General features: G+C 44.7%; 1 non-coding gene across 1 annotated transcript; it reads right to left on the bottom strand.

Moving 5' to 3' along the window:
• Nucleotides 1-3001: 3001 nt before the first annotated feature.
• On the bottom strand, nt 3002-3108 carry LOC118595068. Its single transcript, XR_004946446.1, has one exon. It is a non-coding gene; the product is annotated as a U6 spliceosomal RNA (small nuclear RNA).
• Between the last annotated feature and the right edge of the window lie 21671 nt (nt 3109-24779).

Genomic DNA, 24779 nt, shown 5'->3' with positions numbered 1-24779 from the left:
CAAATACAGAATAAATAGTGCCACACCACCTTCCTTACCACCTTGTTCTAAGCCACCATCATTGAGTATGCCCTAAGTCACCATCATGGAGTATGCTCAAAGCCACCATCATGGAGTATGCCCTAAGTCACCATCATTGAGTATGCCCTAAGTCACAATCACTGAGTATGCTCTAAGCCACCATCATGGAGTATGCTCTAAGCTGGCGCCCAACGTGTTGGCCTGAGTTTCCACCTAAAACCTGAGAAAAAAGATTCTAAAACGGAGCTAAAAACAGCTTCCTAGTTGTCTCTCTCAAGTTAGTGGCTGCCTGCCGGTTTGAACTACTATGGCGGGTTCCTGGTGTGTGTGTCTGACCTGCAGTGTGGCGGGAATGAGGAGTCTGCAAGCGGAACTTTATGCTGCTGCATGGTGGATTTAGTCTTTGCTAGTTAAAAAAGGAAAAGAAAAGAAAAAGTTTCTGGGCTATGCACTACTTTGATAGAACATCTTCTGATAGTTGATGGTACGCATGACTCCAGACCCAGAGCTGGCAGTAAACTGTACCACCGCCATGTTGGGAAGCTGAGGTGGGCAGAGCCAGTAGCCACAGTGGCGTTTCAGTCTTACAAAGGTGGAAATTACACAGAGAATCTGGTTTGTGTTATGTTTGGAATTTTTAACTACAAAAAAAGATTTGATTGTAAAAGCTGTTGAGTTAAACAAATATGTAAATTTTAAAGGTACCTTGACTTCAAAATTTGGATATAAGGATATGTTGCTTTGGAAAAGAGGCTCTGCTTTTGTTTCCACAGAAAGCCAGAGGCTGTGGGTTTGTTCCAGATTAAGATACATCAGGTTTGATCAGCCAAGACCACCTGAAAGGTCTCCAATGACACCATGGCCCAGATGATCCAACATCCAGAATGGTTTCAAGGCAACTGGATCAGAGGTTTACCATCATGGACTACTCCATAATCCTAAAATTTTCTTTGTGTCCCCATAAGATACAGCGCCCCCGTCCAGCAGGAAGTAGTAAGAGAAACTACGCCCAATTTCCCAAAATTATCAAGCTGGCTTTGGAAATGGAATTGGCTCACTCCTTTAAACCCAGACATATTGCTAAAATAAAAGGTTAAGAGATTCTTGTGTCCCAAATCAGAAGAGCCCTCTGGTGTGGGACAGAAAAAAAAAACAATATTTTTATTTAAAGCAGGTTGACTATAAATGCCATCTCTTTCTAAAGATAAAAAGGGGATATGATATAGATATAATAGGATGGAAGGGTAGATTAAGGGACTTCTAAAGAGCAACAACTTGTTTAAAATGTTTTACATTTGTATAGATTTTAGTCTATTGATACAAACTTAAAGTTAATTTTGTTATACTGTGTGTATATTTCTACTCTTGTTTAAGGTATTGTTTGTACTGCTCATTTAAAATTGTACTGAATAACTAAAAATAGACTAATAATTAGTCATCTATGATAATCATACTCGTAGCCATGTTAGTTAAGTCTTCTAGGTATACACAGAGATATTTCAGATAGATAGGTAATCTTCAAATACTTCAAAGACCTACAGAATATGGCATTTAAAATATTTTTAAAATTTAGACTTTCTGGACAGTGAGACATGTCTGCTCCTGGCAGCACCAATTTACTTCAGAGAGTAGGATGGGCATTAAAGACACTTCATATGGAGTTTATCTTCACCTTGGCAAAAATAGCCATTTGGGCAAGAAACTGTTCTTGCCTGGACTGCTTGATCGACTGGACATGCAGGACCCATAGAAAGGTGACCACTGAACTTTGCTTGACAAAATGGTCCTTCAGGTTCCTGCTTTGCAGAGGAAACTGCCAGACATTCTACAGGACACTGAGAGAAGTGACCGAGAGACTCTAGCCCTGTGGGCTGAAGACAAATGCCCCAACTTTACAAAGGAACATTAGGTGACTGTCCAGGCTGCCAGCTGTCTCTGTCTACCCTACAAGACTCCCGAAAGTTGCTTGCATCCTTCTCCTGGTTCTCAGGTAATATTATATCCTTCTGAGGTCTTTGATATAGTTAAAGACTAGATAGTTATAATTTCCTCAGTTATGATAAAAGACAAGTTAGATATGAAACCTTAGACTCACAAATATAAGATAGATAGGATACCTTCTATAATATTGTAACTGTAATTCTTGCTTGATAATTGTTTTGTTATATGTAATTGTACTATGTAAAAGTTAAAACCTTCCTTTAAAAAAAAAGAAAAGGGCAAGTGCTGTGGATATCGCTCTGTGTAAATAAAGTTCTGACTGGCCAGTGGCCAGGCAGGAAGTATAGGCGGGACAAGAGAGAAGAGAATTCTGGGAAGTGGAAGGCTGGGAGAGACACCGCCAGCCGCCACCATGAAAAGCAACATGTAAAGACACTGGTAAGCCACAAGCCATGTGGCAAAGTATAGACTAACAGAAATGGGTTAATTTAAGATAGAAGAAGTAGATAACAAGAAGCCTGCCACGGCCATACAGTTTTTAAACAATTTAAGTCTCTGTGTGCTTTCTTGGTTGGGTCTGAGCGACTGTGGGACTGGCGGGTAAGAGAGATTTGTCCTGACTGGGCCAGGCAGGAAAACTCTAACTACACTAAGCCACCATCATTGAGTATGCTCTAAGCCACCATCACTGAGATGTAAGCTGCCATCATTGAATATTCTACTCAGACTTGCAGTGTTCATGCTCAGGCAGTCAAAGTCCTCTTGATAAACAATTCTGGTCACCCTACTCTCTTGCTATGTATCCTGGCTAGATAGCAAAAGCTCAAGTCCTCACAGTGACACATGTTTCACCATGCCCCTCTAGCCGCACTTTCCACCACAGGCTGCCTGCCTCACTCTGGTCCCCTTGTTATTTGATACTTGAATATAGCAAACTCCTGTTCTTGCGCCTTGGTGTGCTATTTTCTGGAACGCTCTTTCCTGAGTGACAAGATCATGAACTTTCTCCCTGGGTTTTGTCCAAAGGTCACCTCACCCTTTCAGCTAGATGCTCTTCACGAATTCGCGTGTCATCCTTGTGCAAGGGCCATGCTAATCTTCTCTGTATCGGTCCAATCTTAGTCTATGTGCTGTCGAAGCGAGCACTCAGCTGGATGCTCTTTAATCACTCTGCTTACTGTTCCACCCCAGCCCCAACTGGATCTGGCTCTCCTGTTGTGCTTCCCATTGTACTTTTCTTGTTGGTTGATTGTTTTGTTTTCTTGAGTCAAGGTCTCATGTAGCCCATGCCGGCCTCCAGATCACTGGAATGACCTTGAACTCTGGCCTCCACTTCCCAAGTGCTATCATGCACAGCTTGCAATTTCAATGGCATATGTCCCGTGACTACATGTATTGCCTATTTGCTCACCCTCTCCTATGCCCTCATGCTCATGATAGAACATTGTGTCTGGTTCCTATAGCATTTGATTCTATATTCTTAGCCCTTAAACAGTGCCTGTCACATGTAGTCCGACTTTCTTTAGCCCACCAGCTCTGCTCAATGCCATACATCTACCGGGCGGTGGTGGCGCACACCTTTAATCCCAGCACTGGGGAGGCAGAGCCAGGCGGATCTCTGTGAGTTCCAGAGCCTGGGCTACCAAGTGAGTTCCAGGACAGGCGCAAAGCTACACAGAGTAACCCTGTCTTGGAAAACCAAACCAAAACAAAACAAAACAAATACCATACATCCAACCTCCTCCCTGTCTCACTGGAGAATCCTCCACCTCAGATTCCTTCCCAGAGTTCCTATCTCTGCCCAGAAGTCCCACCTAGCCTCCCCTGCCTAGTTATTGACCATTTAGATCTTTTTGTTTTGTTTTGTTTTGAAGACAGGGTTTCTCTGTATAACAGCCTTGGCTGTCCTGGAATTCCCTTTGTAGACCAGACTGGCTTTAAACTCACAGAGATCCACCTGCCTCTGCCTACTGGTTGCTGGGATTAAAGGCGTGGGCCACCACCCCCCGGCTTCAGCTCTTTATTAAACTAATCAGAAGGTGCCTTAGGCAGATGAGGCAAAACAAAGACACATTCACAATTGTATAAAACGATTATCTCCCAACAGTCACATAAATATGACCAAGTAGACTTTGTTACCTGGAACCTGACTTTCCCCAACCCAAGACCTTGCCCTGACCCTTCCTGACCCCTCCTAATCACATGGTGGGTGATCACATGATATATTTTGAAGGTTTTTAAAATTTCCTTATTGCCCTGTTGTCTCCTTTCTGTAAAACTACTCATGATTTTACTCCTTAAAAAAGGGACCCAAGAGATGGATTTGGGGCTGCTCTCTTTAACCCAACTTAGGAGGCAGTCACTGGCCAGCGCTTGGGTTCACCACCACCCCCCAAAAAAAAACCCTCAAGCTTGCTTCAAATTCAGCTCAAATTGTGGTAGTGGTCTTATTCTTGATGTTGGGTTTGTTTGCTTGCTTTTAAAAGAAAGTAAATAAGCAAACCCAGACCTTAACTTGTCGTTGGAGTTTTTCTGCCTGGCCCACAGTCAGGACAAATCTCTCTTACCTGCCAGTCCCACAGTTGCTCAGACCCAACCTAGTAAACACACAGAAACTTATATTGCTTACAAACTGTATGGCCGTGGCAGGCTTCTTGTTATCTACTTCTTCTATCTTAAATTAACCCATTTCTGTTAGTCTATACTTTGCCACATGGCCTGTGGCTTACCGGTGTCTTTACACGTTGCTTTTCATGGTGGTAGCTGGCGGTGTCTCTCTCCAGCCTTCTACCTCCCAGAATTCTCTTCTCTCTTGTCCCGCCTATACTTCCTGCCTGGCCATTGGCCAATCAGAATTTTATTTATAGAGAGCAATATCCACAGCATTAACTATATAGAAAATGTTCCAAGGGAAAAAGGTCTTTAAGATTTTCCTAAAAGCATGCATACACTTAGAGTGGGCAAAGACATAATATGAAGAAAGGTGCACATCTTCATTTTGTTTCTGTTGCTGTGAGGAAATGTGTTCTGGTGGAAGCCCTACCTCAGCCCCTGGCACCCATATACCCAGAGAGTCTGGAATGTTCTGGTGGAAGACCCACCTCAAGTCCCCTCCCCCCATCTCTCTCTCCTCAATCTGCTTCCTCAAAGCCCACCAAAAGCCAGCCCCTCCCCGGGGCTGTTCAAGACCATAGCTACAGGTTACTTAAGGCCTGGTAGCCATATCTGCCATGTGACCCTTCCCTTGCCTTCTCAAGGATCATTCAAGATTGATTTGCTCTGTTCACCAAACCTGGCTTTATTAATTCATTTTGATTTGGCTTAATACATCAACAGTGGTGGAACCAAGCAACTGGGGATTTAAAACTTATCAGAAATGCCCTGACAAAACCAGCTCAGGGAGGCAGAGGCAGCTGGATCTCTGTGAGTTCAAGGACAACCTGGTCTACACAGAGTGAGTTCCAGGACAGCCAAGGCTACACAGAGAAACCCTGACTCAGAAAACTGAGGGGTAGGGGGAAGCTCGGGGAGAAAGGATTTATTTTGAGCCCAGTTTCAGGTTACTGTCCCCATAGCAGGGAAGTGGAGGCAGCAGGAAACTGAAGCAGTGGGTCATGTGATATGCAGGGTCAAGAGCCAAGAGAGTATGAATTCACACAGGCTTATGCTCAGCTCACTTTTCTCCATTCTTAAAAAGGCCAAAGCTGCCGGATGGTGGTGGCTGCGCACGCCTGTAATCCCAGCACTCGGGAGGCAGAGGCAGATGGATCTCTGTGAGTGCGAGGCCAGCCTGGTCTACAGAGCTAGTCCAGGACAGGCTCCAAAGCTACAGAGAAACCCAGTCAAAAAAACAAAAACAAAAACAAAAAAAAGGCCAAGGCCTGGCTGGTGGAATCACACCACCCGCATGCAGGGTGGATCTACCCACCTCACAGGCAACTCATCTGGGCAATTCCTCACTGAAACTCCCTTACCAGGAGACTCTAGACTGTGTTGATAATTGAAGTGATCACATTACACTTTAATGTTTGGAAAGGCTCAAGCTCTTCCAGGTAGCTATATTTGAGCAAGTTTGTGAAATTAATTTGAGGAAATTAATGCTGGAAAATGCAAATTTAGCTTAATTTAGGGAGCATTAAGGGTAATGTTTTACTTAAATATATGTGCAATAAAGAAACAGAAGAGCCTGGCAGTGGTGGTGCACGCCTTTAATCCCAGTACTGGGGAGGCAGAGCCAGGCAGATCTCTGTGAGTTTGAGGCCAGCCTGGTCTACAGAGTGAGATCCAGGACAGGCACCAAAGCTACAGAGAGAAACCTTGTCTTAAAAAACCAAAAAAACAAAACAGAAGAAATGAGCGGAAATTAAAATACTGGCAAGTAGGTCTGAAATGGCTGTTCTGCCTACCATTGCATCAAGATACATGGGAGCTGTCTGCATCAAAGCCCAACATATAGTGTCATACAGAGGGCCTGAGCTAAGTGATGATGGCTTCCAAAAGCAGTGACATGGAAAACCTGATTATGCTGACTAGATTCAAACTAGCAAGTGATTGGTTGCAGAAAATAAGAAAGAAAAGATGAAAGATGTTGGCATTCGAAGTGTGGACCAAATAAACACATAAGTTTCATGTACAGAATGTCATACCTTAGCAGCATGACCTGGGTGCTGTTGGTTGCTTATAGAACAAGCACGTCCACACTAGAAGGTCTCCTGTAGGTGTCTGGAGAGATTCTGGGACGGTTCCTCAGCAAAGAAAGCCAGAGATGCGTTAGCGCTACGCTCCTCCCTTGATACTAGTGATAGGAATATAAGGAAGAAACTTCCCTGCAGTGGGGACCCAGGTCTGCAGCAAGTAGAGAAGAGTGAAATGAGCGGCCAAGAGGCTGAAGAAGGTTTGAGATGTAGCTCAGTGATAAAGAGCTTGCGTAGCATGCATGAGGGCCTGGGTTTGATGGACCGACCTACACCTGAGCATGCGTGCTGAGCATGCACGTAAAGACTGAAGGATCATCTGAGTTTTCTGTACCTGTATTTTATGAGTTGCCATTGCTCATATGGCACATGACCTCTATAATTTGAGAAGAATTAGCACAGCTATTAAGCAAGGCTTGATCTAATAGCACAGGCTGAACTCAGTAGCTCTTCCGACTATTGGAGATGGCTCAGCACCCTCTGCTGTGGGAAAGTCAGTCCAGAGAAAACATGCATGTTATAGAATGGGAAATGCACAAGGAGCCAGGAAAAGGTCAGAAAAATCCCTTTCTCACGTGTATTTGACCTAAGTTTCTTATACAAACCACACGCAACCTAAAGCCTTGCTGTGACCACAAAAACAAACCTGTGATTCTGAGAAGCAGATTATCTGTGACAGCATGCAGAATTTTTTCTTTTACTAATTGTACCCTTTCTAAAGGAGTTTGTTTAGTTTGCTCTTTTTTTTTTTTTTTTTGGCAGATCATTACTGATACCTGCAAATATGATTTTATTGGAACATCACAGTGCTTGCTTGTTTGTAAAGGAAACAAAACCTCACTCAGCTTGTAGCTTGATGATGCATCCATTCTCAGCTTGGACTGCTGCACATTGGTGACATGCTCCTGGCCAGGTACCTTGGCCGACTCTGGCATTGCCCAACAGCCGTTTCCCACTGGGCTTTCTTGGCTCTCATTAAGACTTCTCTGAAGCATAAATCATTCCCAATTACTACCTTAATTGAACAGAATATTGGAACTCCCAGTCAACTTATCTTTCCTTTGGCACCAAAAGCCACAATCATAGTCTCTTTGGCTCCTCTCCTGATTTTAAAGTCCAATAATAAAAGATACTTAGTGACCAAAAGGTTTGTGTATTATAGGGTAAGTCTGTGCATTATTTAGCATGTTGAAACTTTGTATTCCCCATCTTCCTACCTGTTGGAAACTGCTGCAACACATTGAAACGATTTTATTTTAATATAACACGGAGAATCATGAAATACAGACAAGGGCTTGGTGAACAGAAGCGCTAGCCTTGCAAGCCTCGGGGCTTGAGTTTCATCCTGAACCCATGTACAAAGCCAGGTGCAGCAGTATACATCTTCAATCACAGCACTCCAGTGAAGCATGAGCCTAACTGGTCTTAATAATAAAAACCCGGAGTCAGATATCGGGGTAAAACCTGAAAGATCAGAGAAGCAAAGGAGCAGCCACAGTCACCTCTTACCTCTCTGACTCCTCAGACCGAAAAGGGCCGAGCCCCTCTCTCTGCCCCTCCTTATCACTTCCTCTCTCTGCCCACCATATCACTTCTTCTCTCCTATCTGTATAGACCTCCAGACCTCTATGGTTAATTAGTGGCTAGCTCCGCCCTCTGATCTTCAGGCAAGCTTTATTTGAACACAAAATATCACAGCACTCCTGCAGTGAGTGAAAGGTTAAAAAAACAGGAAAATTGGCAAGAAGCTCATGGCCAGCTAGCCTGGAGTACATAGTACAGGTAGAGATGGGCCAGATAGCTTAGAGTATATAGTACAGGTACAGAAACAAGAGACTGCCTCAACAAGGTTAAAAACAAAACAGACTCCCAAAAGCTGTTCTTGAACCTATACACACACACACTAAATAAAATTTAAATATGTATATATACATATAAATATGTGCATACATCCTCACATATATATGCTAGAAAAGGTCCTTTGAAGTCATAGTGTTCCCTTTTACATGTAATTTTGCAACTCATGAGACTGAGGCTAAGCAGGATAATTTTTTTTAAAGATTCATTTATTTTATGTTTATGGGCATTTTGTCTGCATATATGTATACACACCAATATGAGACCCTGTGAGACTATGGTTATAGAGGGTGGTGAGCCACCACGTAACTGTGGGGAGTTGAACTCAGGATCTCTGGAAGAGCAGCCAGTGATCGTAAACATGGAGCCATCTCTCTAGCCCAAAGATAAATTTATTGAAACCAGGGGCTGGAGAGATGGCTGAGTGGCTAAGAGCACAGGCTCCTCTTCCAGAGGACCTGTGTTCAATTCCCAGCAACCACATGGTAATTCACAACGATCTTCAACTTCAGTTCCAGGGTATTCAATGTCCTCTTCTGACTTCTGAAGCTACCAAACCTGTACATGGCACACATACACACATTCAAACAAAACATCCATACCCATAAACTAAAGTTATAATTAAAAAAATATTTAAAGCAGACACTATAGCAGGCTGGTAGAGGAAGTAAGATTGGAATTCAGTTTCTCTGACCCAGTGGCCTTTGACCTCTACTTTGTATGCTATAGGAGAATAAAGAGATTATCAATGTAACTCTCAAGTGAAATGACTCCTAATGCAATCAGTGACTTCTCAGGAAGTGTGGCAGAGATTCCGTGTCAGAAGGTGTCTAGGGAGCATCAGGCTGACTTCCTAGAACATCAGTCATCCCTTAGAGTTCACAGGTTAGAGTAGGACCCGCTGCCATGACAACTCCTAACCTGGTGGCTAAACAGAACACACGTTTACTTGCTACTATACCAGCTTGGATGCTCCCGGCTTATGACAGTCGTCTATAGAATGATTGAGGAACTCGGAATCTCCCTATTTCCTGCTTCCACACCTTTGCAAATAGGAAGACGCTATGGAAAGAATCGGCATAGAAGACTTCTTAGTCCTTCTGACTTTGGAAAAATAAATTTCATGAATTATACTGTTTAACACTCTTCATGTGACCTCATCATGCGGGGAGAGTCTGGGAGATACAGTCTAGGACTGAGCACTGACTTTGTGAACTTGGGAATGGCGAGCACAAAAGTTTGGTGAGTCCTCCCAGAAGCAAGGGGGCGCTGGACCTACACGCTTGCATCAGTTACCAATCCCAGGGAATCTACGAGGTGGGAAGTGCAGCAACTTTCCAGTTGTATCTGGTACAGACAGCTCCCCTCAGACCAGTGCTAGCACTTTGGGAGGAGCATCCCATCCAGCACAAGCCAGCCTGGGAAGAAGATTCAGCAGGGCCGAAGCAGCATCTGGTCCAGTGAAACATTTGCACCACTCAGATCCAATCATTTCTCATGGTAACGTCACTCCATCTGGTGTCTAAACTGCCAGGATTCTGATTGTACACTTTCTGAGTACTCATGGAAGGAGGGTTAGTGTAATAAACTTAAACACCCTGAATGGTTTGTTACAGCTGGTCCTGAGCCGAGGATAAACACAATCATTCTCAGGATGAATGGTCTCTTGTTGCCCAGTGAAAGGCTCTGATGGAGTCTCTTTGCTTACACAAGTGGCTGGTTGGTTTTCTCAAAGGACTGTCCTCTATGGAGCCCCACACTGCTCTTCCTCACTGATGGTTACAAGCACAGTATCAACATTAGCCACGGCAGCTTTGCTGGGAGTCCGTGCTGTTGAACTCATTCATTGCTCCATTTGCCATTCTGTTCCTAAGGCAACTGTGTAAGAACTGGACGGAGCGGCTGAGGCCAGAAGCTAGTCGAACCTTCTAGGTGATAGCCCCATAATTTTAATTTTAAAAATTATTTTATGTATTTAGGTGTTTTGCCTGCGTATGTGTCTGTACAGCAAATGCATGCCTGGTACCCACAGAGGCTAGAAAACAGCATTGGATGCCTTGGGACTGGAGTTACATACAGGTGGTTGTGAGTTGCCATGTCTGTTCTGGGAATCAAACCCAGATCCTCTGGAAGAGCAGCCAGTGCTCTTAACTGCTGGCTCTTAAACTCCAGCTCTCTGTTTTCTGACTCTTGTTGTTTTGTTTTTTTGTTGTTGTTATTTTTTTCCTCATCTATTGTGGTTAATTTTGATGTGCATTAGTGATACCCTTAAAAAATATTGTATTTATCTGGGTGATGGTGGTGCACGCCTTTAATCCCAGCACTTGAGAGGCAGAGCCCAGCAGACCTCTGTGAGTTCAAGGCCAGCCTGGGCTACAGAGTGAGTTCCAGGACAGGCACAAAGCTACACAGAGAAACTCTGTCTGGAGAATCTATCTGTCTGTCTGTCTGTCTGTCTGTCTGTCTGTCTGTCTTGTCTGTCTATCTATCTATCACATTTATTTGTTTACTGGAAGGACGGACTTGCCATAGCATGGGTGTGGAGGTCAGAGGTCAACTTGTCCAACTCAGTTTTCTCCTTCTAATATTTGGGTTCCAAGAGAATGGATTTTTTTTTTTTTTTTGAGATAGAGTCTCACTATGTAGTTTTCTGGAACTCACAGTGTAGACTAGGCTGGCCTCAAACTCCCAGAGACCAGCCTGGCTCTGCCTCCCAAGTGCTAGGATCAAAGGAATAAGCCATCATGCCCAGCTGAGGATGGAATTCTGATTGTCAAGTTTGGCTACACTTTCACTGCCATGCCATCTTGCCAGCCAACTCATTCTTGCTCAGTATCCAGACCCACTCACATACTGGTTCTTCCAATCATCATGATTCCTCCAGTGATGCTCTCCCCATGCCCCATCATTGGTCAGGCCCATGATCCCTTTTATTGGAACAGTTTCCTCCCTCCTACGATGACTATCAAGAAGTCCCACCTGAAGTTCCAGCCCCAGCTCCATTGTCTTCCTGCCTTCTATCTTTTTTCTTGCAGTGTTCAAAAACAAGTACTCCACTACTGAATGACACACCTTCCCCAGCTTTGCACTTTTCCCGTACTGGTTGGAGACACAGAGCACAATATCTCCAGAGAGGAGATGTCCTGCCATGTGCCAGAACACTGGAACCTTGGAAACTTCATCAGTAGAGCAGGCCCCTTCCTGTTTTTTAGGGGTTATCTTCCATTCGTACTGCATTTGTCTTGGCAGCATTCCAGAGAACTGGGCATTTCTTTCTTACCAGGTTCATCCTGATATCAACAGGATTGACCGATGTAAATGTCTCTGGAACGTAGATACAATCCTTTTCTGTGTTTGTTTCTTTGTTTGTTTTGAAACAGTATCTTGTTACGTAGCCAAGACTGCCCTCCAGTTTACCACCCTCTTCCCTCAACCTCAGTGTTGGGATTACAGTTTTTCCCCATGCACCCAGCACGGAGGTTTGCTTCTTGGTTGGTTGGTTCAGCCCAATGCATCTGGGGGAAACTAGAGAGAACCAGCCATGGTCACTGAATCACCACATCTCTTTCTCTTAGGCCACCCAGACAAACCTTGCTCATTATAACACTGAGCTGAACATGCTGAAGTGTTCTTGTCCACTGTCTTCTCACTTGGAACTGGTGTTTTTTGTCCTTGAAGTGAGCATGTCTGTGAATGTGCCCACCATCTTTTTAAAACTTTTTTTATGTTACGGGTATGAGTGTTTTGCCTTTGTGTATATCTGTAAACCACATTTGTGCCTAGTGTCCTTGGAGGCCATAAAGAGAGGATCCCCTGGAATTACAGTTAGTTGTGATCCACCTTGTGGGTGTTAGAAACTGAACCCAGGTCCTTTGCAGGAGCAACAAGTGCTCTTAACTGCTGAGCCATGTCTCCCAACCTCGACTTTTTAAACTATGATCTCAAACTGAGCATGCTCCAAATATGTATCTTAAGTTGAGCATGCTCAGAAATGTGCCTGGCCCTAACATGCCTTCCTACACCAATATATATATATACAGATTCTTCAAATAAACTCCCATTCTTCCTTATTTCAGGGAGAGCATTGCTTTGCAAAGAACACCAACATGATGTAAATACAGTAAATAACAATACAGTTACCTGAAATTAACATGACATGACTGCAGACAATAAATCTTTCTCTAGTCTTTTATCTACTGGTTATGTGTTTCAGCTTTGCACCCCCCCAAGACAAGATGTGAACAATTGCATTCAGTCACATTGTGACTAATAGTGGGGAAGTTAACATAAGTCCAAACCAAAGTCATAAACACACTGAGTGAAAAAATAAACAAATAAAAGGAAAGCACCCGGCTGCTCTTCGGTATGGTGGAGGAGAAAGTTTATTGTAGACAAAAGAGGGAGCAGCGTTAAGAGGCAGGGGCATCTGGGAGAGTCCAGAGTGGACATGACCCTGAGCCATGAGGGGAGAGAGGGGAACCAGATGCAGTAGCCAAGAGGGTAAAGGTACAAAAGGGGCAAGTAACCAAAATGTCTGGGTTGCTTAGGGAATAGCCTCTTGGAGAAAAGCAACCCAGCCCTGGGCTGGAGAGTTTAGGGTAAGGGGTGGGATATGCCAGCCATACCCTGTAACAGGTAGGGACTGAGGGATGCTGGGAGAACCTGGAGGCCACGTCCAGCTTTGATATGCTACCTAGGCACCTCAGCCATTTGTTCCGGGGTTTGAGACTTAACCCAGACAAGTATCCATTCTTTGTAAACACAGCTATTTGTTATCTAGCTGTCTAATGGGGATTGCAAAGAACAGAATTATAGCAGAATTGTCAGGCTAAAGTCGATCTTCTCTGTTCTAGTAAAGATGTTGCATCTAGCGCGGGATCTCCAGTTAGGACTGCTGGTGGATTCCTTCTGGTGCTCTGTATTCTGTCACTCTCCCTTGCATTTTGTAGAAATCGGGCTATTTAATGAAATGGATATGTGTGGGAATCGCTGTCTCTATATCCCTTAGGCTTTGGGAATTATGTTACTATCTACCGTTCTACCCAGGATTCAATACTGTCTTCAGTTGTTGCTGCTTAGTTGCTTTTCGTTTCAAGTTTATGTCTGGAAATGACCACAGATTCACAAGACGTTGAAACTACCGTGCAAGCATTCCTGTGGACCCAGTGTCTCTATTCCCCCACGTCTCCAAAGCCAGAGCCAATGCGCCTTCACGATTCAATGCAGCTTCTGTCAATCACATTTCATCCCAGGGAACCGCGGAGGGATCAGGTACTTGCCTCATTGGTGTGGCGCAAACAGCTCATGGAGGAAGGGTTTGCATTGGCTCGCAGTTCCAGGGGAGGGATACCGTCCACCACGACTGACCGATAATAAGACAGCAGGAGGTAGCTGCTCACTTTGCGTCTGCTGTTGTGAGGTAGAGAGGCATGACTGCTAGCTCTCAGTTCACTTTCTGCCTTTTTGATTTGTTTTTCAAGACTGAGTTTCTCTGTGTAACAGCCCTGGATGTTCTGAAACTCACTCTGTAGACCAGGCTGGCCTCGAACTCCCAACGATCCACCTGTCTCTGCCTCCAAGTGCTGGGATTAAAGGCTGTTCTCTTTTTTATTACAGCTCAGGAAACCACCACCACCCCACAATCCATGGAATGGTGCCACCCACAATTCAAGTGGGTCTTCTTACTTCAGTCGACCTAATCTCGATGGTCCCTCATAGACATGCTCAGAGGTTTGTCTCTAGGTGATTATAGATTGCCACATTTGACATCAGTACTAGCCACCACCGAGGAGCAGGCATTTTAGCAATTACAGACTAACCATAGCTCACCCACCGCAGATGTTGGGGTTCTCACCGCCATCTAGTGGATGAATGATGCAATGCTTCCGAAGCACGTCTATCACCAAAAGCTCCATGTGAGCGGAGCCTAGGGTGAAGAAGCTGAAGAGATGGCTCATTCATTAGTCCAGATTCCCGGTAGTCACACGGAAACTCATAAAAACCCTCTCTCCAGTTCCAGGGGATGCTCTCTTCTGGCCTCCACAGTACCAAACAGGCATGTGGCACACAGATATGCATATATACATGCATGCAAACACCCATACACACAAAATAAAATAGCTTTTTAAAACTTAAACACGCGCAGGGTGTGGCATTGCACACCTTTAACCCCAGCACTGGGGAGGCAGACACAGGTGGATCTCTGTGAGTTCGAGGCCAGCTGCCTGGTCCACAAAGAGAGTCCCAGAACAGCCAGGCTGTTACAAAGAGAAACCCTGTATCAAAAAAAAAAAAAAAAAAAAAAAAACCCACAACAACAACCCCTCCAACTTGGGGTAGGCATTTTTACATCTGTGATTCCAAAGGAGAAACTTTTCACTGAGGTGAAAGGTGAAGAAATCCTAAGGCAATCCCAGAGTATAAACTGTACTCATGTGTCCTGTCCACGAGGCTGCCGTCCTCCCCCATCACTTCGTCTTTACCAAGATCTCCTCTGGGGGTCAGGCATAGCCTCTCAGACATTGTCTCCAGAAGCACTTCCACAGTCCTTCACACAATGGCAGAGGCCTGGGCCCTGGCAGTCAGCAGTTCCACAACTGGAGGGTATGTAGAGTCTGGAGAAGGGGGTATGGACGGGGCAGCCCACAGCATCCACTCTGCTTTCCAAAGAGGACAGAATTCACTACTTAAAAAAAAAAAAAACAACTGAATGGTAAGAAGAGGGCAGCTATGTGCGGGGTTCAGGGCAGCGCTGGGATGGGGACAATGTTAGCATGTGTGACATCCAAAATGAAGGACAACGTGGGTAGAACGTGAAGAAGGCAGAGCCGGCCCAGGCTGGGCTTGCAAATGAGACAGAGTATGAGGTAAGACTAGCTTAGCCGGCTTTCCCTTGGGGGCACACTGATAAAGTGATTTAGTGCCTATGTTAATGGATAATTTATGCAGGGAATCACTTCTCTTTAATAATCGGAGAAACGAGGGCCATAGTATTAATTTGATGGGCGCTAAGACACAGGGACATTTGAGTTCATGACCTGGTTGGATCTGTTGTTTCTCCTCACATTAAAACTACTCATCCACACGCATCATATCGCAGCTCATTCCAAATGTATCAGATCTTAGCTGTTGCTGCTCTCATGAATTTTTACGAGATTACAAAGCAAGTCCAGCGCTGACCTTGAGTGTCTTATCCATCCTCTCTTCATTAGGCTGTGCTCGAAGGAGCCATTCCCACAGGAGAAAACGTATTAGTCATGCTAAAACACTCCAGCACAAGAGAGCCCTGGACTTGTCACTTCTGACATGAACATCGACCTTCCCTCTCTGTGTCACTGTTGGCCTTTGGAGTAGGCGCATTTTATTCCCACTTGAAGGATAAAGTGGTTCTCTCTAGTAGTGCTTTCCAGGCCTCATTTACGAAGGTGAATGTCACTGGCAGTTCAGCAACTCTAGTAGTGCTTTCCAGGCCTCATTAATAAAGGTGAATGTCACGGGCAGTTCAGCAACTCTATTGTGGCCCTCGCCAGAACCCATGTGCACAATCCCCTGTAGTGTGGGATTCATGCACACCTTCAGACTCTTCTCTGTCCCTCCGCTCTGCTCCTCATCAAAGACCCTCACCTGGGTTTCTTTCCATTGCACTCATGTCTCTCCCTCTGCAATTCATCCTTTGAACTACTTCCAGATTAATATTTTTGTTAAGCCCAGCTCTACTCATTTACATCATCATCTGGTCCACAGTCATCTGTTACAGCTGCTTGTTTGGGAATTGAAAGTTCTTTCTGAGAAACCAGGCATGGTGGTGCACACCTACACTCCTAGCCAGGCATGGTGGTGCACACCTACAAGCCTAGCCAGGCATAGTGGTGCACACTTACAATCCTAGCACTTGGGAGTGCTCACCTACAATCCTATCCAGGCATGGTGGTGCACACCTACAATCCTAGCACTTGGGAGGAAACAAGAGAGTCTTGACTTTAGGGCTACATAGGGAAACCTTGACCAAAAACCAAGACATTTACTGGGTGGTGATAGGGAATGCCTTTAATCCCAGCACTTGTGAGGCAAAAGCAGGCCGATCTCTGTGAATTCAAGGCCAGCATGGTCTACAGAGCAAATTCCAAGACAGCCAGGGCTACACACAGAGAAAACCTGTCTTGAAAAACCAAGAAAAAAAGAAAGGAAGAAAATAAGAAAAGGAAGAAATAAATTCTTCATGAGCTGATTTTTTCCTATCTAGTACTGTTGTTTTTATTAAATTTATCTTATATAATTTATTATTTGTGTGTGTGTATGTGTGTTGGTAGGGATCGATTCTAAAACCTTGTACCTGCTACAGCACTCTACTTCTGAGGCACATCCTCAGGCCTGGGGGAGTGTCCTGTGTGACTCCACTGAGGACACGTGGAAGCTTGTACCTTCTGCTTCCTAACATTATCCCACCCACCTTTTCCCTTAAGTCATAACCAAAGATATGAGCATATGCAGAGATGTGTGAGCCTCTACAGTGAATTATAGAATATAAAAGCAATCTTTTGGACCTTTGAACACAGAACCAAATGCCCTTCAGTGAGTAAATAGACAAATTGTGGCATGGCCCTATGATAGAAATACTGAATATTACTATTCAGTAATAAGAGCAATGAGTTAGCAATACAGGAAACAATTTGGATAGCTCTCAAGAGTTTGAGAAAACTGATTTCCAGGGTTGGTTTCATACTGGGTGATCTATTCATATGACATTTGTGAAATGACCAAGTTATATCAATGGAAAACAAATGGGTAGTGGTCAGAGGGATGGTGTCACAATCAAAGATGCAACACGGGAGAGTTCTTTGTAACAGCAGAACAGATCTTTAGGATGACTGTAGCCATGGTCACCCGACAGATTAGCCATGTGCGGTGGCACGTGTCTGTGATCCCAGTACTTAGGAGGCTAAGTTGGAAGACCAGAGTTCTAGGTTAGCCCAGGTTACATAAGAAAACTCTGTCTCAAAAAACTCAGAACTTGGGGCTGGAGAGATGGCTCAGAGGTTAAGAGCACTGACTGCTCTTCCAGAGGTCCTGAGTTCAATTCCCAGCAACTACATGGTGGCTCACAACCATCTGTAATAAGGTCTGGTGCCCTCTTCTGGTTGGTCATACATGCTGTATACATAACAAACAAACAAACAAACAAACAAATAAATAAATAAGTAAAAACTCAGAACTTGTGGGTATGGCCAACCAATGACTGGTCTAACACTGAGGGGGACCCATGCCTGACACTGCCTGGATGGTCAGGAACCAGAGGTCTGATAGCCCAAAGACCTAGGATAGACTCAAACACTACTGGCCAAAAAGAAAAAGAAAAAGAAGTCAATGAAATGATTCCTTATGATATTCTGGTATACTCATAGACCAGAGCCTAGTCCAATTGACGTCAAAGAGGTGTCATCCAGCAACTGATGGGAGCAGATGTAGAGACCCACAGCCAAACACTAGGCAGAGTTTGGGGGACCCCATGGAAGGAGAGGAGGAAGGATTGTCGGAGCCAGAGGGGTCAAGGACACTGTAAGAACACAGCCCATAGAATCAACTAAGAGGGTTCATAGGTGCTCACAGAAACTGAAACAACAATCACTGAGCCTGTATAGGTCTGAGGTAGGTCCTCTGCATATTTGTTATGGTTGTGTAGCTTGGTGTTTTTGTGGGACTCCTAACAGTGGCTAGTACTTTGTTTGTTTGTTTGTTTGTTTTTGTGGAACTGAGGATCGAACCCAGGGCCTTACGCTTGCTAGGCAAGCACTCTACCACTGAGCTAAATCCCCAACCACAGTGGTTAGTACTTTTTGTATCCCATTTTCACAGTATTAAAAGGCATGTGGGGACTGGGGATGTGACTTGGTCAATAGGGCACTTGCTCAGCATACATGAAGTCCTGGATTCGATCCTCAGCACTGAGAAAAAAAAAAGCATGCACCATCACACCCAGGTTATTTATCTCTTTTACTGAGAGGGGGGGGGGGCTTTCTTAGCAATATTTTGAGAGGTAGCTTGTACAAAATGGTATGTATGGATAAAGTTTAGACAGTTTAGGTCTTCCTCTCCCCTGAGGAACCCATCCACACACAGGCATGTCTTAAGTTCCCCTGTTCTCTTTCAGCAAGCACACCCCCCCACCTGGGTGTGCCGTGGTTTCTCTGGGCACCTTTCTCCTAACCTTTGTACTTCATCTTGTGTTAAAAGCATGCTAGCAAACTCCCAGTTAGGCTGTACTAAGCCAGTCCTGAAATTCTTTGCAGCACTAAAGCCACAAACCCTGGTGTGACCTCAGACTGGTGTGGGTGGCAGTGTGGAAATGCATCTGTCCCCTCATCACTGACAAGTACGGGGACTTGGGGTAATGATGAAAGCATTTTGTTACTGTCCTTTTTTCCAGACAGGGTTTCTCTCTGTAACCCCAGCTGTCCTGGAACTCACTGTGTAGACCAGGCTAGCCTGGAACTCAGAGATCCTCCTGCCTCTGCCTCCCAAGTGCTGGGATTAAAGGCATGTGCCACCACCGCGTGGTGAAAACATTTTAACATGACATCCGTGGCGATGCTTTTGCAACTCTGTGCTACCTCTAAATGGTATGAGAAGGGCAACTCTTCAGACAGGTGTCAATGCAGAAACACAATCCTCACCCCCAAGAGGATAAGAAATCGCTTGCTTATTCTGAAGCAACTCATGACCATGGCCAGGAATAGATTTAGGTCACACCAAATTACATGTTATGACCTGGAAACAGTCTCGCGGAGTTTTTATTATCATGAAACGAAGGAAGTATAACTCAGGGCGCTTTTCAAATCAGAGAAGGAGGTCTTAGCTAGCTGGGGAAATTCTGCCGTAGCCTCCGATGCTGTCTGAAGACACTGTCGGTGTTTGGGCTGGTGGAAGCCTGTGCTCAAAGTCAAGACATTCCAAAGGAAATCTAGTGCTCTGTTTGTACATTCCGAGTGGTTTACCTACTGGTCGCAAAGCTGTTAGGCCAGGAACACTGGAAGGCAATAAATGCCTACCATGAGGACTAAAGATGGGGTTTGGAGAGCTGGCTCGGTGGTTAAGAGCACTGGTTGCGCTTCCAGAGGACCTGGGGTTCAGTTCCCAGCAACCACATGGCAGCTTACAATCATCTGCTGGTCTCTTTGGGAGCCAGGCACACACATGGTGCATATACACACAAGCAGACAAAAACATATAGGTACATAAAATACAAGCAATAAATAAATCTGAGGGGCCAAACACGTTAAAGATGGACCAAGATAATTAGGTTCTGGTCCTGCAACATTCCAACTCCCTCCAACCAACCATTGCCGACCCAGTCAGTGAAACGCATGCCCGAGGCTCAGTTGAAGCTTCTTTTTGGGGACTTTTGTTTACATCCTCTCTGGTAGCTGAGCGTCACAGTGTGTGTGTGTGTGGGGGGGGCACATACTGTTTCTAAATGTGATTAGTGTCCCAGGATTGGCTGTAAACGAGGCTGAGTAGCAGGCAGGAAAGTAGTCCTCAAGAGAGAGGAATGGTTGCCAAAGTCATTAAGGAGGAAACTGGATCATATTAAAACCTACTAGACATTATGACCTAGATCTGATCTTTTAAAATTATTTAATCTTCTGTACTTGACATAACATGATATATATTAAAAAGTATTATAGCTAAAATTAAATCATGAACACTTTTTATTTGGGTTTTTTGTTGTTGTTGTTTTGTTTTGTTTTTTTTTTGAGACAGGGTTTCTCTGTGTAGCTTGAGATCCGCCTGGCTCTGTCTCTCGAGTTCTGGGATTAAAGGCGTGCGCCACCACCGCCCGGCTTATTTTTGGTTTTTGGAGACAAGGTTTCTCTGTGTAGCTTTGGCTGTCCTGGATCTTGCTCTGTAGCCCAGGCTGGCCTCGAACTCGCAGAGATCCACCTGCCTCTGCCTCCTGAGTGCTTGGATTACAGGCGTGCGCCACCACTGCCTGGCTTTATTTTTTTCTTTTAAAAATAATTTTTACATTTAAATTTAAAGACTTATGTTAATTCTAACAAAGTCGGATCTAGAGTCATCAGCCGCCTCCATTCGTTTCTCCAAATGGTCACATGGACTGCCTTAGTCCTTTGTTATTCTGTCCCTGCAACTGGACACGTGGCCACACTTAGCCTGCTGGGGCAGTTGGAGCTAATACTTTTCCTCTTGAAATTTTAGTTGTACTCTAAAAGGGAGCTGGGCCAGTTTACCAGCTTTAGCACCGACAAGCCCAGCTGTACTGAGTAAATGATATGTGTAGACTGTAATGCATAAGTAACCGTATATCAGCTCTTTTCAAAAGGAAGCTAAGTGGCTGGTGGGTGGACAGCTTCCTTTACTAATAAAAATATTTTTTCAATATTACTTTAGACCAAAGGTTTTTTTTCCCCCTTCTTAACTATATTTACCATGCTTGCTTTTGATCTAAAAGAAATAAAAGAAGCACAGATTCTTGGATGAGGAGTCATCTACTGGCCCAGTATCAATCTGGAATATTGATCTCTTCCTAGATCTGGCTGGGCTGTCTCTGATCTGGATTAAACGTTATAGGCCTGTCCCACACAACCTTTACTCAGCGTCTGGTCCTTACCAGTGTTCACAAAACCCTTCTTCCCTCTAGGCATCTACACCTCTGTTCAGAGTAAAGTCTAAAGGCACACAAGCACACTATACACACCCAGAGACACACATAGGCATACGCACACAAGCACATCACATACACACACAGGGAAACATAGAGGTACACACATATCACATACACATAAACAGGCACACACACACATACACAGAAGCACACATACTACACACACACACACACACACACACACACACATACACAAACATACAAACACGCTAAAACAAAATTTTAGCTGGAAGAAAACAGCTAATCTTCTCCAATGTAAAAATGGCTTTCTTTCCTTCTCAGAGGCCAATATCAATTCAAACAAATCATTCACAATGAAGATTGGTCTTTAAAAGGGAGATGGGGCTGGACTGATGGCTCAGCGGTTAAGCTGCTCTTCCAGAGGACCTGAGTTCATTTCCCAACGACCACTCTCTTCTGGCCTGTAGGCAAACAGGTAGGCAGAACTATATACTAATCCATATACATACTAAACCATATACTAACACTATATATATAATTTAAAAAATTTTAAAAAACCTACTAAAAAATAAAAGGGAGAAGGGAGCTGGAGAGATGTGTCAGCAGTGAAGAGCACTGGCCCCTCTCCTAAAGGACCTGGGTTCAATTCCCAGAACCCCATGGTGGTTCACAACCATCTGTAACTCCAGTTCTAGGGGATCTGATGCCCTCTTCTGGCCTCCGCAGGCACTACATACATGTGGTGCACAAATGTCCATGCAGGCAAAATACCCACACACATAACATATTTTAAACCATAAAGCAAAGGGGGAGATGTTGCCATGGTGTCATAATGCTAACTGCTTTCTGTGATCGGGGCAAAGCTGAATCACAACCACAGAAAATTCTTCAGTGATTGTAAGCTGAAACATTGCTCAGCAGTAATTCATTCAGCATACAAGCACGGACAGAGACTGCAGGAAGGCTCAGAGACAGGCATGCTTCCCTAATATACATAAGACTCCGGACCTGATCTCTATCCCACTATAACACACACACACACACACACACACACACACACACACACACACACACACACACACACTCACACTATACATGTGTTTGCACACACAGATAACTGAGTATGAACACAAACAGTCATGTAATCACTCTTGATAATCAAGTCTTTGGACTACGAAATGGCAAGCTATTGCCACCTTGTGGAATGACGGTGGAATTACACCTGCAGAACTCCGTCACAGGTGGCAACAGGAATCTCAGGAAAACTGGCAGTCTGACAATTAACTGAAGACTCACAATTTGGGACTGGATGGCAAATTCAATGAAGAAAGCAGGAAAACTAGTATTTCTAAAACCCAGCTGAGTAAAGGGTCACACCAGAGCGTACAAAGCCTGTCACCTATCTGTGTGAGCCCGCTGGGGTCTGGCAGTATGAGTCAGCAGTGGTACAAAGCACCCCCAAGAATCCTAGGTGAGCTATGGGGCTCCTTTCTGTCTTCCACATTGGCCCTTCAATGAACGTCCACTTCAGGACTGCTCTCTGCAAAGCATGGTGAAAGCCAGGGGGAACACCGAGAGATGGGGGATGGCCTCGGTCCCTGGAGGACCTTCCGCGGAAAGAATAGCGATTCAGAGACAACTGAAGCCGAGGCCCAGAGGCAGGAAGGAGTGTTTCCAACACCCAAAGGAAGGCTTGAGGCACAGACCACCGCTGAACCGGCCTCTGAGTGGCTGGAAGACCAGCTTACGGATGTATTAGGTATGTAGGGGAAACGAGAGGGCTGTGAGCATCCAGGAAAAGGTACAAGCTGTGCCCAGGAGCCTGCAGGGACGTTGTCGCAGAGAACGGGGTGAGGACGCACCCACAGTGGGAGGGTATGAGAGGAATGTGCAATATGAGAGGAATGTGCAATAAGACAGTCCTTTCACGGCGAGGGTGTCAGAAGCTGTGTGAATGGAGATTGATTGGGACCGAATGTGGACGGTCTTTCCAGAGCACTGTTCTGTACTAAGATACAGATAACACAAACTTTTCCAAGGAGCTGTTTCCGTGTCCAGTCCATGGCATTAAGCACAACCATGGCCATTCACAGTGCTGGGTGACCCCATCGCCATCCCTCTACTTAAACCTTTCTTGAGGGCTTTCGGCCTTGAGGATGAAGATCTAACCTGAGCCGTCTCTTTCTTTTCCTTTCTCTTTGTCGTTTCTGAGACATAGTGTGACATAGCCCAGGTGGTCTCTAGGTAGCTAAGGATGATCTTGAACTCCTAATCCTCCTGCCTCCACCCCGCCACTTCTGATATCACAAGCGTGTATCAACCACATCAAGCTTTTAACTGGGGACTTCGGTAAGATCATTGTATCGGCATATGCCCAACTGACTGGGCTGACGCAGTTTACCATTGGGAATGAAAAGGAGGGGACACAGTAGGAGCTTTATACTCAGTGCAAAGAGAAACGTAGTGCCTTGGTGGGAATGGTCAAGAGTGTCTATTAAAGGCCGGGTGTAGGAGTCTAGAGAGATGGCTCAGAGGTTCAGAGCACTGGCCAAAGTTCCAAAGGTCCTGAGTTCAATTCCCAGCAACCACGTGGTGGCTCATAACCATCAATAATGAGATCTGGTGCCCTCTTCTGGAGTGCAGTAATATATGCAGGCAGAACACTGTATACATAATAAATAAATAAATAAATCTTAGAAAATGGAATTCCAGGACACAGTCAGGTCCACACAGAGAAACGATGCCTAGGAAAAAATAAAACAAGTGCCTATTAAAAACACCAACAGAGGTGCTGGAGAGATGGCTCAGCGGTTAAGAGCACCGACTGCTCTTCCAGAGGTCCTGAGTTCAATTCCCAGCAACCACATGGTGGCTTACAACCATCTGTAATGAGATATGGCGCCCTCTTCTGGAGTGCAGTAATATATGCAGGCAGAATACTGTATACATAATAAATAAATAAATAAATAAATAAATTGTAGAAAATGGAATTCCAGGACACAGTCAGGTCTACACAGAGAAACAATGTCTGGCAAAAAGAAAACACGTGCCTATTAAAACCACCAACAGAAAACAAACAGCACTCCTGTTCACCTATAGGGACCACTGATAGCTTGGTGGGGTGAGTGTGGGGGGCGGGGGTTTAAAGTGATTTCTGAGACCCAGAGAACTAAAAATAGAGGGGATGCCTCACACTGATGGTACTTATCAATAGTAAACCTTCATAAAAAGGTAAAATAGGCCCAGGCCAGTGGCATATCTTTAATCCCTGCACTCAGGAGGCAGTCAGATCTCTGTGAGTTCAAGGTCAGCGTGGTCTACATAGAGAGTTCCACATATGAATAGTCACACACCTACACATAAATTTAAAGAATATATATATTAAAGTTGACTGAATGCCCCTGAGTCCTCAGCTGAAAGGAACTGAGGTCCTGTCTCCTCCCGTTTTATAAGCCTTTCTCTACCCAGCCATCACTGCCTGGCTCTGGTTCTCTTCCAGACTAGATTAATCTCATGTAATCCAGGGTGGCTTTGAAGTGCTAGGATAAGGCCTGTGCTACCACTGCCTGACCTCTATGTTTAATCTAGTGGCTGGCTCTCTCCTCTGATTTTCAGGCAAAATTTAT

This window comes from Onychomys torridus, chromosome 13 (assembly GCF_903995425.1).
Source record: "Onychomys torridus chromosome 13, mOncTor1.1, whole genome shotgun sequence".
NCBI lineage: Eukaryota > Metazoa > Chordata > Mammalia > Rodentia > Cricetidae > Onychomys > Onychomys torridus.
This window is presented reverse-complemented; position numbering and strand designations above follow the sequence as displayed.